Source organism: Leptosomus discolor, chromosome 2, assembly GCF_034619465.1.
Source record: "Leptosomus discolor isolate bLepDis1 chromosome 2, bLepDis1.hap2, whole genome shotgun sequence".
In the NCBI taxonomy this organism is placed as follows: Eukaryota; Metazoa; Chordata; class Aves; order Leptosomiformes; family Leptosomidae; genus Leptosomus; species Leptosomus discolor.
In genome coordinates this window covers 10,776,368-10,788,507 of record NC_141392.1, presented here as the reverse complement: position 1 = coordinate 10,788,507, position 12,140 = coordinate 10,776,368, and the positions used below count along the sequence as shown (strand labels likewise).

At 40.9% G+C, this 12,140-nt stretch overlaps 1 protein-coding gene across 3 annotated transcripts in view; it reads right to left on the bottom strand.

Annotated features, from left to right (window-relative positions):
* HHAT (hedgehog acyltransferase) overlaps positions 1-12,140 on the bottom strand; it is a 158,829-nt gene that overhangs the window by 121,036 nt on the left and 25,653 nt on the right. The gene's annotated exons all lie outside the window — the stretch shown is intronic.

The following is a 12,140-nucleotide window of genomic DNA, read 5'->3' as shown; positions in this document are numbered from 1 at the left end:
ACTTGAGCATCCTATTCCAAAAAAAACCTAATCGGTGATTTGAGTACAACATGGATTTATTTTAACAGTATTGCTTGCAGTGTGCTGCCTCCTACCTGAAACAGCAAGAGAAGTCATTAGATAGTTAATGGCATCCTGATAACAGAGATAATGAGCTGTAGAAATTCTGGAGTTAACAGGGAGGTAAAGTCCACTGGTTAAACAGGGTTGAGAGGCAGGGAGCAAATTTCTCACTTAAAAGCTGCCTTGCAACAAGAAAAATATTCTGCCAGGTAGATGTACACAGTGATCATTAAACCCATATTTTCACACTCCTTTCAAAAAAATCATTCCCCATTTTACATTATTGGATCTTACTGTGTAATCATACTGCATTAATTGTATCTAGTTATCGACCTGCATTCCTGCTGTCTGGACATATACTGTAATTGGGCTCTTCCTCTTCACTAACATATTCTGTGTTGTACAATCTTCTGTATCAGAGCTCCCCACAGTCTGTATTTATAGCTCTGAAAACCTTTTCTTCCTAGGATGAAGCACTTCAGTATATTTGTGCTGGGATGTGGGGGGAGAAGAAACTTGTACAGTTCCAGGCAACAGCTGTATGCTAAACAGCCATCTTGCACATCTTCAGCCTAGCTCATCTTTTCAAGTTCTCCTAGCTATTCTCTGATGGCAGTGACCAAATCTGATGTCGTGTCTGAAGGGACACAACAACTGAGCTTCTTGTGGACAGAGATGTGGAGCACAAAAGCATCACCACTTTTGACACTGAACAAAAAGCCAAAGGACTTGGCCTACAACAGGCATGGAAGCTGAATGGTCCTACTAGCCTGAGATGATTAGAGCTGAAGGAGGTTGAGGTGGACAAAGCTGAGGCAGAGTGGGTTCAGACAGGGAGAGAAAATGAGACAGTTTGCTGTGAACTTACATGCCATCTTTTCTCTCATTTTTCACTCTAAAACATAACGCGCTTGCTATTAAAAAAAAGATTTAACTTTTTCATAGAGGCTTTAGCTATTAGAAGATTTCCACAAAATATTCAGTAAGTATTAAAAATGAACATGCATAGAGCCAATTTATTAGAATAAATGAAAAGGAAAAAAGATCAGAGCCTCACTAGATATAACTCTGCATAGATAGACAGGACCCATTATTCCTCAGTTTGAAGCTGTACTGATACATTTCAATTGAGTACCTAAGATCCTGAGTTCTCAACAGTGTAAGCAGTCACTTAAAGATGTAACTACACTATGACTAACAAAATTATGAGAATATACAGTAGCACCAGAGCGTGCACCCAGATTTTAAAGATGCCTCAGGACAGGGTCATTGATTAGTTCCAAAAGCAAGAACAACAAAGCCAAAAAATTTCAAACTGTAAGTGGGAGAAATAGTTGCATTATTGAAGGCTAGGGATATTGGATACATACACTTTTAAGCACCAAGGATAATGAACAGAGACATTGTGCAAGGCAAAAATACTGAAAAGCTAGGACTACAGGAGGCTGGTTTTGACAAAACATACCACAGACACTTTCAACCATTCTGCTTGTCCATATTCAAATGCATACTGCATTTATGTCTACAAGCGAAGTGGCAATGGAAACAGATCTGGTAGTTGCAATTAATCCCTCCATTCTCACACAGAAAAGTTAACAAGGGGTAAAGAGGGTTTGTATAGCAGTGTTCAGCCTGCAGCTTGGGGGTGGAATAAGCAACTTCACTAAGTGAAAAAAGAGAACAAGTAATCACACTCCGATTGTATTAAAAATTTCATAGTGATCCCTTCAACATCACAGGAATCTACCTATCGGGCATGACAGGGCACTCCCCACAATTAAGTCAGAATTACACCTGCCATATGCACAGACACGATTATCTACTGCCTATAAATTACACCCATATTTACTTGATATCACAACATAATTTATAATCAACTTCATACAGCTTGTTCAGTCCTGAGCTTCTCTGCAAAATACAGGATTTATCTAGTAGCTCTTGCCATTTAGGGTGCCTCAGGTACATAAAATGCTTTTTGAAATCCTATAACAAGCACCATTTTCTGACATGAAGGTTTTAAAGTCTAAAATAACAAGGGAAAGGACATCCATAGCAATACAAGTAAGTTATTTGCCAGTTAAATTCTCTACACTGCTCAAATGTCACTAGCAATATAGTTTAGTTTTCTGAGAAATAATGGGTAAAATCTAGTTTATCAAAATAGTAATGGTAGTTCTTGAACAGCGCAAAATCTTCACTAGTAAGTGGAACATTAAAGGGGAGATATATTTAACCTCCATTTCATAATCACATTACTCATTGCAGACAATTTGATAACTATTTTCTTTATAAAAATGCCTCTAATCCTGTTCCTCTGAAGGGCGGTTTTGAATCACTTCTGTACACAACTTTAATGCTTTTGTTAAGCATGGAAGTTCTAGTTTCGGATACATTTCAACAGAATATTATACATATAATCCTTCCTAATCAAATTCATCTTTTCCCAGTACACCAACTAGAAATCAGTGACCAACAATATACATATACTAAACCAACAAGGACCTTTTCTAAAATACAATCTTTGAAATCTCAGCCTACAAGCACACATCTCTGCTCAAGGTACATTTTCAAAATTATTTCAGAGGTGCAGTTTCTGCTTTGAAAGCTAAATGCATAATGCAACAAGCTGCCTCCAAATTTGCATTCAGCACAAAGCTGATGGAGGAAGGGGGGTAGGGTGGGCAGGGAAGAGTCTCCTCTTATATAGAAAAGATGTGAAAAGACAGAAACATGAACCACAGTCAGTAGCAATAGTTCATGCACTGAAATTGTAACCCTGATTCCCAGAAAAAAAAACAACAGTACAAACCCCCTCTTTTTGTCCCCAGGATGCAAAAAGGCATATATACAGATACCTGAATGCCAAATGAGCAAAACTGACAAGTTTCTGTTTATGCTGCAATTAGGGTATTAGAGAAGCCAGACATCTGTTTCCCCCTTGTGTTATGGGCACTTCAGATTCTCTGAGATTTCCATGTGTCTAATTTCCTTATAGTTGGACCTTATTTTGAAATCCTGTGCCCACCACTTACCCCTTAAGAGCACTGTAGCGCACAGTTCTTCAGCTGTACCTGCCTATTACAGGCTGGCACATACTGATAGAAATCAGGATCAAAAACTGGTCAGGACCTTCTCCTAGGAGCTGGGCCATGCTTTCCTGGCCACATGCCCTGAGCTCATAACAGGTTGGCTCCCAGTGGAGCTACAGATTGACATGCAGTGATGGACTCTTGTTTCCTGAGCATCACCATCCAAATGCCCACCCCAGTCAGCACACTCTGTAAGCACTTGTTATCCAATGGATTGTTTATGATCCCACTTTCCATAAAGCTTTGCCTTTTTTTAACTGAGGTCTAAACTCTGGTTCCTCAACAGAGGAGTTACGTGAGCCTTTAGTATACAACTTTTAAATGCAAGTTATGCCCGCCTATGCTATTTAAGGACCTCACCCCCCACCTACCTAGATGCAAACTTCTACTCATTACCTGTGTTAAGGACTACAATTCAGTGCCAGTATGACAGCTAAAGGACCCCACCTCACAGCAAGGTCTGACTGCAACACCTCATTCCCAATGATTTACAGCATAAAAAAAAAACCCGTAAGTGCCAAGCATGTGCTAGGATCATATGAATCAATTTAAAGTTAAGTTCTTATTGCTAGAACCATTTTTTATGAAACTAATGGCAATAATTTGAGTGGCCAAACCTTGATTTTGTATATTGGTATTTTTAAACAATGTGCTGAAGAGAAACCAGCACAGCTTTGTTTCCTGTCAGTTCCTCCCCAGGACTGCTGGACTGCATGCTATTCCTGGAAACAAAGCACAAGAAATCATGCAACATGTAGCACAATCTGGGAAGCATTTGGCTAACCATGCACTTCAGCAAAGATGCCCACTGCAAGCAGATACATCACCACTCTGAAAAGCAGAGTGGCACGATTCTAACTTTGGGCCCTGCCTTCAGGGGAGAACTGGGTCAACAGTTTGTCATTTATAAACAGTTCAAAATCAGTAACAGATGTAGACAGGTAAATGTGATGCTATGTGCCCACAGACTGTATTGCATTGTAGACAGAAATATCTCAGGCACCATAAAAACAGTCATGTTGCCACTGGAACACGAACACTTTTGAACACAGAAAGGAATACTGTAGTTTCTATAAGCAGGAAAGGAGTTCAAGCAGCAGCACTACCCCACATTTCACTGGAGCAAACAACGTAATAATTGCACTTAAGTATCTTCAAATCACTTATGGTGGTGTTGAAATCCAACAAGTGAGTTGTTATAGCTTCAGTACTCCCTATCCTGTAGGCATTCACTATCTCTTAAAAAAAAAAAGCATTGTACTGCAGTGTTTCAACAACAGTTCTCAGCCTGCTCTTTTACAAACGTGGCTAAACTTGACATTAGGAAGTCAACTCATTCACATATACTTAGAGTAGCCCATCCTATTGAACTGTAGAACAGTGTTTGCAAGACCAGCACTTCCATTAGCAGACTGCAAATAAATCTGGTATTTTGCTGGTGAGCTGCTAAGTCTCTCCCACACCAGAACATTTTGCACTGGAGACAGGTCATTGAATGACAGCTGCTTTCACTGACACAACACCCTTAAGTTGCTTCATTAACCCTCTTTCTCAAGCAATGTCTTACAGCAGGGATGCCCCGAAGACTGTGTAAAGGAGAGATTCCCCTGACAGATGCTCCACCATTTAGCAGTTCTAAACTACTTCTCTGGATCCTCCTGTTTCTCTGCTCATCTTTCTTCCAATGCTGCCTGTGGCAACCTCCCCAGCTGGCAATACCTCAAAGATGAAAGCTTCCAAATTACAAATATTTACAAGCGTGTCACGTAAGTCTGAAACATGTTTTTGTGTTTTCTCTGAAGAATAAGAGTACTACAGGGAAAGCAGATAGTAAAGTCTACATGTAGGTTCTGTAAGTGCTATTATTTAGTGTCTCAATGAACTATAAAACTTTGCTAAAGCAAATCCCCTAGAGGGGCATGCCTACCAAGTGGAATAAGTATTTTTCAAGTCATGACTGCTACCAACTGATTCATCATCATCTTCATTATTAAATAAAGGTCTGGGAAAGCGATCCATATTTTTAAGACACTTTTGCCTGTCTATAGCTTGCATGAATTCAGACATACTATTTTCTGCAAGTTTCCTTGAAACGTACATCTTCATAGCAAAGCCTGTCTCTTCAGTGGCAACTAGCATACTTCTTCCTAAATAATATAACTGCCACCATGCTAGGATACACCATTTAGAAAGCAGATGCACAACTTAAAATAGAAAAAACCCAACAATTAAGTTGTCACAGAAGGTATTTTACAGTAGAAATATAGCAAGCAAACTGAAAAATGTTAATCTAAAAAGCCCAAACTGTTTAGGTGTTTTTAGTTTTTAAAATTAAGATAGGACGATACATGATGAAAAATGAGATCCAATCCAAACCAACAACCCATTTGGATTTATCTAGTTCCCAAACCATGGAATATAACTTTAGACACTGAGAAAGTCCCATTATAACATTTTCCAGGGACTCTCTTGCCACACACAAGTATGCTCTTGGAGCTCTCATTTTTCACTTCAACCTTTCAATTAGTGCAAGGCACTTAGTGAATCCCACCCACATACAGATTTGACAGTCTGCCCACTGATACGGTATTGTAACCATGAACAAACACACATATGGAGCTCTTCTAGCATTCCTTCAAGATAAACAATAACAAATCCTACCATTTCCTATGCAAAACCAAAACATCTCTGTTCTTGCCATGCAACATATGAAGCAAACCCTTGCTCAACCCAATGCGAAAATTCCTGTTTAAGTGAATTCCATGTTCTTTTAATATAAAGATCTTAAGAACCTGCTTAAGCCTAGATCTCAAGCTTCAATGGACTGTCTTTTGTTTGCAAGCTTTGATTTTAAGTTTTAACTATCTGCAATGGAACAAACTAGTAGTAGCAGCTTTCTGTCATCTCAATGTAAAAATGCAGCTAAGAGTAAAAAAGAAAAATCTATGTTATTTGAAAGAAAAAATATGAAGGCTGTCAAATGTTTTTATATCATGTCTTTGACAAGCAATTTCTTGTTACAGTAATAATAAGCAGGACTTGTATATGCATGAAGATATAAGATATCACTTGCTTAAGGACATGCTGGAATTTTAACACTTCATGCTTAGATAAAATACTTCGAATTTCTGTTCTGTTTCTTCCTAGAATTATTCAACAGTACCAAGTTGCCTTTTGGTTTCCTCCTTTATTAGAATAACCAAAGTATCTGCCACTGCATTCAGCCTGTGCCACAGGCCTCCCTCCATCCAGAGTTCCTGCTCAGTGCTGTAGAGCTTCAGCACCAATATGGCTGCTGCATAAACACCTTACTTCACAAAAAGAGTACTTTGTAAATACGTGATTAAGGTTGAACAGAGCAAACCCTAAATATTTTGCTTGCAAAGCATTTCCCATATAGCATTGCAGGGAGAAGCTAGGGCTTCCCATACCCATGAGAATAGTGGAATTCCACAATGAAATCCTAACCCAGTCAAAATAACAGCAAAGCCCTCACTGACTTCAACAGAAGCAGAAATACCTGGACTGACTCTGACTAGCCTGTTTAATGCATGATACAGTCCAACTCTGGTATATGTTTTGTTAGAGACACCTTCACCTCCAAGTAGAAAATACCAGTAAGTCCCAAAGTCTCATATGTAGAGTTTCAGTTATTAGCTGGGAGTTCAGGCTGGAGACCTGCATAGCAAAAATAATCTACTGTAAGACAGCCACAAGGAGAAAGTTCTTTTGTGGACCACATAAAAAGACTTCATAAACTACTAGTGGCCTCCAGCCCACAAACTGAATCCATGATCTAATATGTTTTGTTATTTCATTTCAATTTAAACACAGAACATTATATCAGAAAGCCTGAGGAGTTTTAATGATTCTAGACAGTGACTTCCCCCACCCCTGCAATCTCCTGGCCAGAAAGACAAGCAGAACTTTAAGCAGGCATCAGTCATTGCCAGTGTTAATGTAAGATTACACACAGGTCTGCCTACTTAGGAGGCTTTAAGACAATATCCTGGGTTACAGTGTAAAATGTGCCAAAAGGAAAAAAAATCTTCTATTACCATCTTCAGGAGCTGTTGAGACCAGGTGGGGCGGTGCTCCCTGCCTCCCCCCTCTGGACTATCTCCTGTTAATGGGCACAACAATGCCTTATCGCCTGACCCATCGATAACTCGCTCCTGGGCTATCTCCTGTTAATGGCCCATCAAGGAACTGCCTCACGACTCCCCATCCCACTGTGAGATGCTCCGCCGGGGGGGGGGGGCGGGGGGGGGGCGGGGAAGGAGCCAAGCAGTCCATGCCAAATAAAAACGGAGATTTTGAACACCCTAGCAGCCTTTCTTCCACTGGATTCCCAGAGGAGCTTTTCCCCGCACTGGAGTTCCAGAGGACAAGAGCTACCTACCTACCACTGGACCTTCGGAGGAAGACCAGACCCTTTTACCTGATCGCTGCTTCCACAGAACTACACCCATCGCTTCAGGAGGACTGCAGCCAGCATCTTATCGGACTGCTACTGCCACCCTAACAGGGTGTCAGGTTGTATTCCTGACTCTGTCAGTGTAAACCAGTGGGTTGTTTGGTTTTTTTTCCCTGCCTTGTGTTTTATATATATATATATATATATATATTAGTAAAGAACTGTTATTCCTATTCCCCATATCTTTGCCTAAAGGCCCGTTAATTTCAAAATTATAATAATTTGGAGGGAAGGGGGTTGCACTTTCCATTTCAAGGGAGGCTCCTGCCTTCCTCCACAGACACCTGTCTTTCAAACCAAGACAGACAAAAAATTAGTTCTGTTTCTCACACATCTGTCACACTGGAACTTGCTGATACAGTTCAGCAGACACTTTCATAGAAAGAGCAAATCTCATTTGTATTCTTTTAATCTCTCCTAGAACCCTTCAAAAGAAATATTACTTGAGATTTATACCTTCCCTGATTTTTCAAATCATGGTAACTCATGGCAAGTGGATGAGACCTAACACCTATTAGGGGCAAAATCCCATAGGGTAAGTTTTCCTTCAGTCTTCCTCAAGTGAGACTCTTGTAATACAGCACGATTGTCCAATTACTATAAGATCCCTACCCTTACTGCAAACGGAAAAATATTTATTAATAGCCATTACTCATTTTCTGCAGTGGTTGTAAGCAGGCAGAGTGCTGTTTGCCAAATGCGAGCAGCAGTAATAGTATGCGCCTACGCAGAGCTCATGTCAAATACTGTGGAGAACAGACTTCACGGGTGATCAGCAGTAGGTAGGATTAACTTGTTTGTTAAAAAAGCTCAGCAATTTCAAATTACAGTAACAAAGCAGTCACTACGCAAATAAATTTCCAATAATTATGCAATTTAGACCCAGAAAGGATTAGGGTGCTTCATTACTACCTCTTTTTACACTCCAAAGAAACAAGTAATAATTTTTTTCCCCTCTACTGAAGAGATTTAAGGAGCCTTTTAAAGCTTTAATATAACCAGCAAATTGAGCTGTACTGTAGATAAAAACTGTAGCATACACTAATTTGGCTGACGTCAAAAGCAGTTAAATCTTTTGTCTCCATCAGTGAGAGAATGACTAACTAGTCCAGAACGAAAGCATTTTTCATATATTCAGGTGACATATTAGCTAAAAAGAATGTCACAGATCTATGCTCGGCTTTAAGCATCACAACAGTTAATGAAAAATACAAAAAGTAAATCGAAGTGTTACATTTCAACGTAGAAACAAATTATTACACTACTAAAATGTGGATTATTTCTGTGATTAAATGCCCAACTTCTGGGCAAGCAGCCTAAGTACTCCAATATTTGCAAGCAGGTGTAACATTTAAAGGTTACATATAACTCCATAGCCTAAGGAGGGCTCTCCTCTTCGAACGACCACCCTGACTCCAGCAGTTACTCCACACAGCAGCTGTGTACTTTGCACAGGATCACACTGCTTAGAAGTACCACAGAGATTGTAGGTGGAAAGGACATAGAGCAAGACCTGCCTTACACTCAACACTAGCCTTTACATACCAACAGAAAGAAAAAAAAAAAGAGCCCTTTCTTTTCTGAGACTCTCACCCAGCATCTTCAAAGACCATGTATAAAGCTTCTCAAGAATGAAAACTAATATTCTTTAAGCTTTTTAAAGCAAATAGAATCATTTGGGTTGGAAAAGGCCTTAAAGATCATCTGGTTCAAACCACTCCACCATGGGCAGGGACACCTGCCACTAGACCAGGTTGCTCAAAGCCCCATCCAGCCTGGCCTTGAACACTGCCAGGGAGGGGGCAGCCACGGCTTCTCTGGGCAACCTGTGCCAGTGCCTCACCACCCTCACAGTGAAGAATTAGAATAGATATTAGGAAGAAATTCTACTCTCTTTCAGTTTGAAACCATTACCCCTCAATCCTATCACTACACTTCCTGATCAAGAGTCCCTCCCCACCTTTCCTGTAGGCCCCCTTGAAGTACTGGAAGACTGCTGTAAGGTCTCCCTGGAGCCTCCTCTTCTCCAGCCTGAATAAACCCAACTCTCTCAGCCTGTCCTCATAGGGGAGGTGCTCCAGTCCTATGATCATCTTCATGGTCCTCCTACGGACTCACTCCAACAGGTCCATGTCTTTCTTACTCTGAGGTGCCCACAGCTGGACACAGTACTGCAGGTGGGGTCTCACCAAAGTGGAGTAGAAAGGGAGAATCCCCTCCCTCAACCTGCTGGACACATTTCTTTTGATGCAGCCCAGGATGCCATTGACTTTCTGGGCTGCAAGCGCACATTGCTGGCTCACGCCCAGCTTTTCATCCACCAGCACCCCCAAGTCCTACTCCTCAGGGCTGCTCTCGATCCACTCATCACCCAGCCTGTGTTTGTGCTCAGGATTGTCCCAACCCAGGTGCAGGACCTTGCACTTGGCCTTGCTGAACTTCATGAGGTTTGCACAGGCCCACCTCTCCAGCCTGTCCAGGTCCCTCTGCATGGCCTCCCTTCCCTCCAGCACATTGACACCAAGCTGTGTGGTGTAGTCATCGACAAACTCGCTGAGGATGCACTCAATCTCACTGTCCATGTCACCAACAAAGATGTTAAACAGCACCGGTCCCAATACTAACCCCTGAGGAACACCACTCGCCACTGGTCTCCATTCAGACATCAAGGATCATCCACAAATATATGGAAATACACACTTTCCATGACAAAACTGCTCTTATGCACCTTATTTTTACTACTGATTTGAGCTCCAATCCAGGACAGTACACAAATCAGATTTTGTAACTTCAGGTTGTTAAAAGTTTGCAAAACAAGGCTTAACATGGCTCATGGGCACTGATGTAGTTGGACTTCTGCACACTTTGGCAATATTGATTTCTTTTGTTCTTAAGATATCAGTACAATTTCCCCTTACTCATGAACACTAGGCCATTTCAATACTGTGGGTGTAATTCTATTTAATCCATCTTTTAAAATATTTTTTTTCATATTTAAGAGACCATCTCAAATTATAGGGTGGGGAAAAGGTGCCTCTTGATTTTTTAATATAAATGCTGCAGCATTAACTTTTTTTTAAGATTAAAACCAGTGAGAAGCTAGATCATTAAGAGACATTTGTTTTACCTGATACACTAACACACACTGGACAACTTTTTCTTTGAAAATACCAACAGCTGGAAATATACCAGAAGTGACACTCCTAATCTCCAGAGGAAAGAGAAATGTGCCTAAGCCTGTCCCTCTTTTTCTTGTCTCAGTTTCAGCTCTGCTGGGTAAGCCCAAGAGGCACAGAGTAGAGAGCTTTCGAAAACACAGCTGGCTAGAACCATAGGATAGATACAAAACAAATCACCTCAAAATACCTGATCCTCTTCAAACTGACTGCTAGGCCCTTTATAGCACTGTTCACAGCACAAGTAGGCTTGGCCCAGCACCCCTGCTCTGATCCCCAGAAAGTATCCTCTCCCCAGGCACAGAACCCCAGCAGGTCCTCATGCAGCTTTGGGCAGCAGCTGTTGCTGCCACTGCAACCCCTTCCACAGCAAGGTGGGCAGCAGGTCTGAGCCACAAACCTGGATATGCCATTCCAATTTCTACCAGGCTCTGGGTGATTCATGATGAATCCCTTCTTCACACTGCTGTGGAGATGTGGAGCTCCTTCTCACTGCCTATCTCTTTCCCTCATGTGAATTATTCAAGGATTTGTAACCTGACTCCTGAGGATACCTGCCATGGGAAGGAGTTTATGACCCATCATTTAGCATTCTTCCTTTCTCCCCTGTAATGACCCCCAAATGATGGGTTCCACAGCAGTGATTTGCTGTTATTACTAGTATATAATCAGAGAACTAAATTCCTAAGAAGGAGAAATTTAGACAAAATCTGCTACCTCAAATTATCCAAAAACATTGCAGCAAAAGAGCACTACAATATTCAAAGAGAAAGCAAGAGCCTTCCACAGGAGTTTGTTAGAGTACAAGCCCCTAAACTTGAAAAGGCACCTTCTGAGCCCAGAGGCAGGGATGTCATCCTGATCTACACACGGCTGTAGCACAGTTACAGTTGGACAATTATGTTTGCAGTAACTTGTGCGAGACATTGACTACTCGGGAATTTAAGGAGGCAAGCTTCCCAAGTCAACCATTGACTTAAATAGGATCAGAAATCATGTTTATTTCCTTAATGATACCTCCTAACATAAAGCCTTTCAGCAGCTTACTCATCTTGATATATTAAATAAGTTAACTCCCAAAATTATTTATTCCAATTTGAAAATTGGAAGAAGCCCAAAGAAAGAAAGTACATGATAAACTGGGCTGAGACCACGAGAAGTGTAGGTGAAAATGGACTTTAATTACTTTTTTCGCCTACAGGTCAGAAAATTCATTTTACTTGTTCAAAAATCTATTCCAGTCCTCACCACAAACTAAGAATAGACAATTAGATGTAAATACTATCAAGTGTTTAATCCAGAAATAAGACTTTTTTTGCTTGCTATTCATCCCTC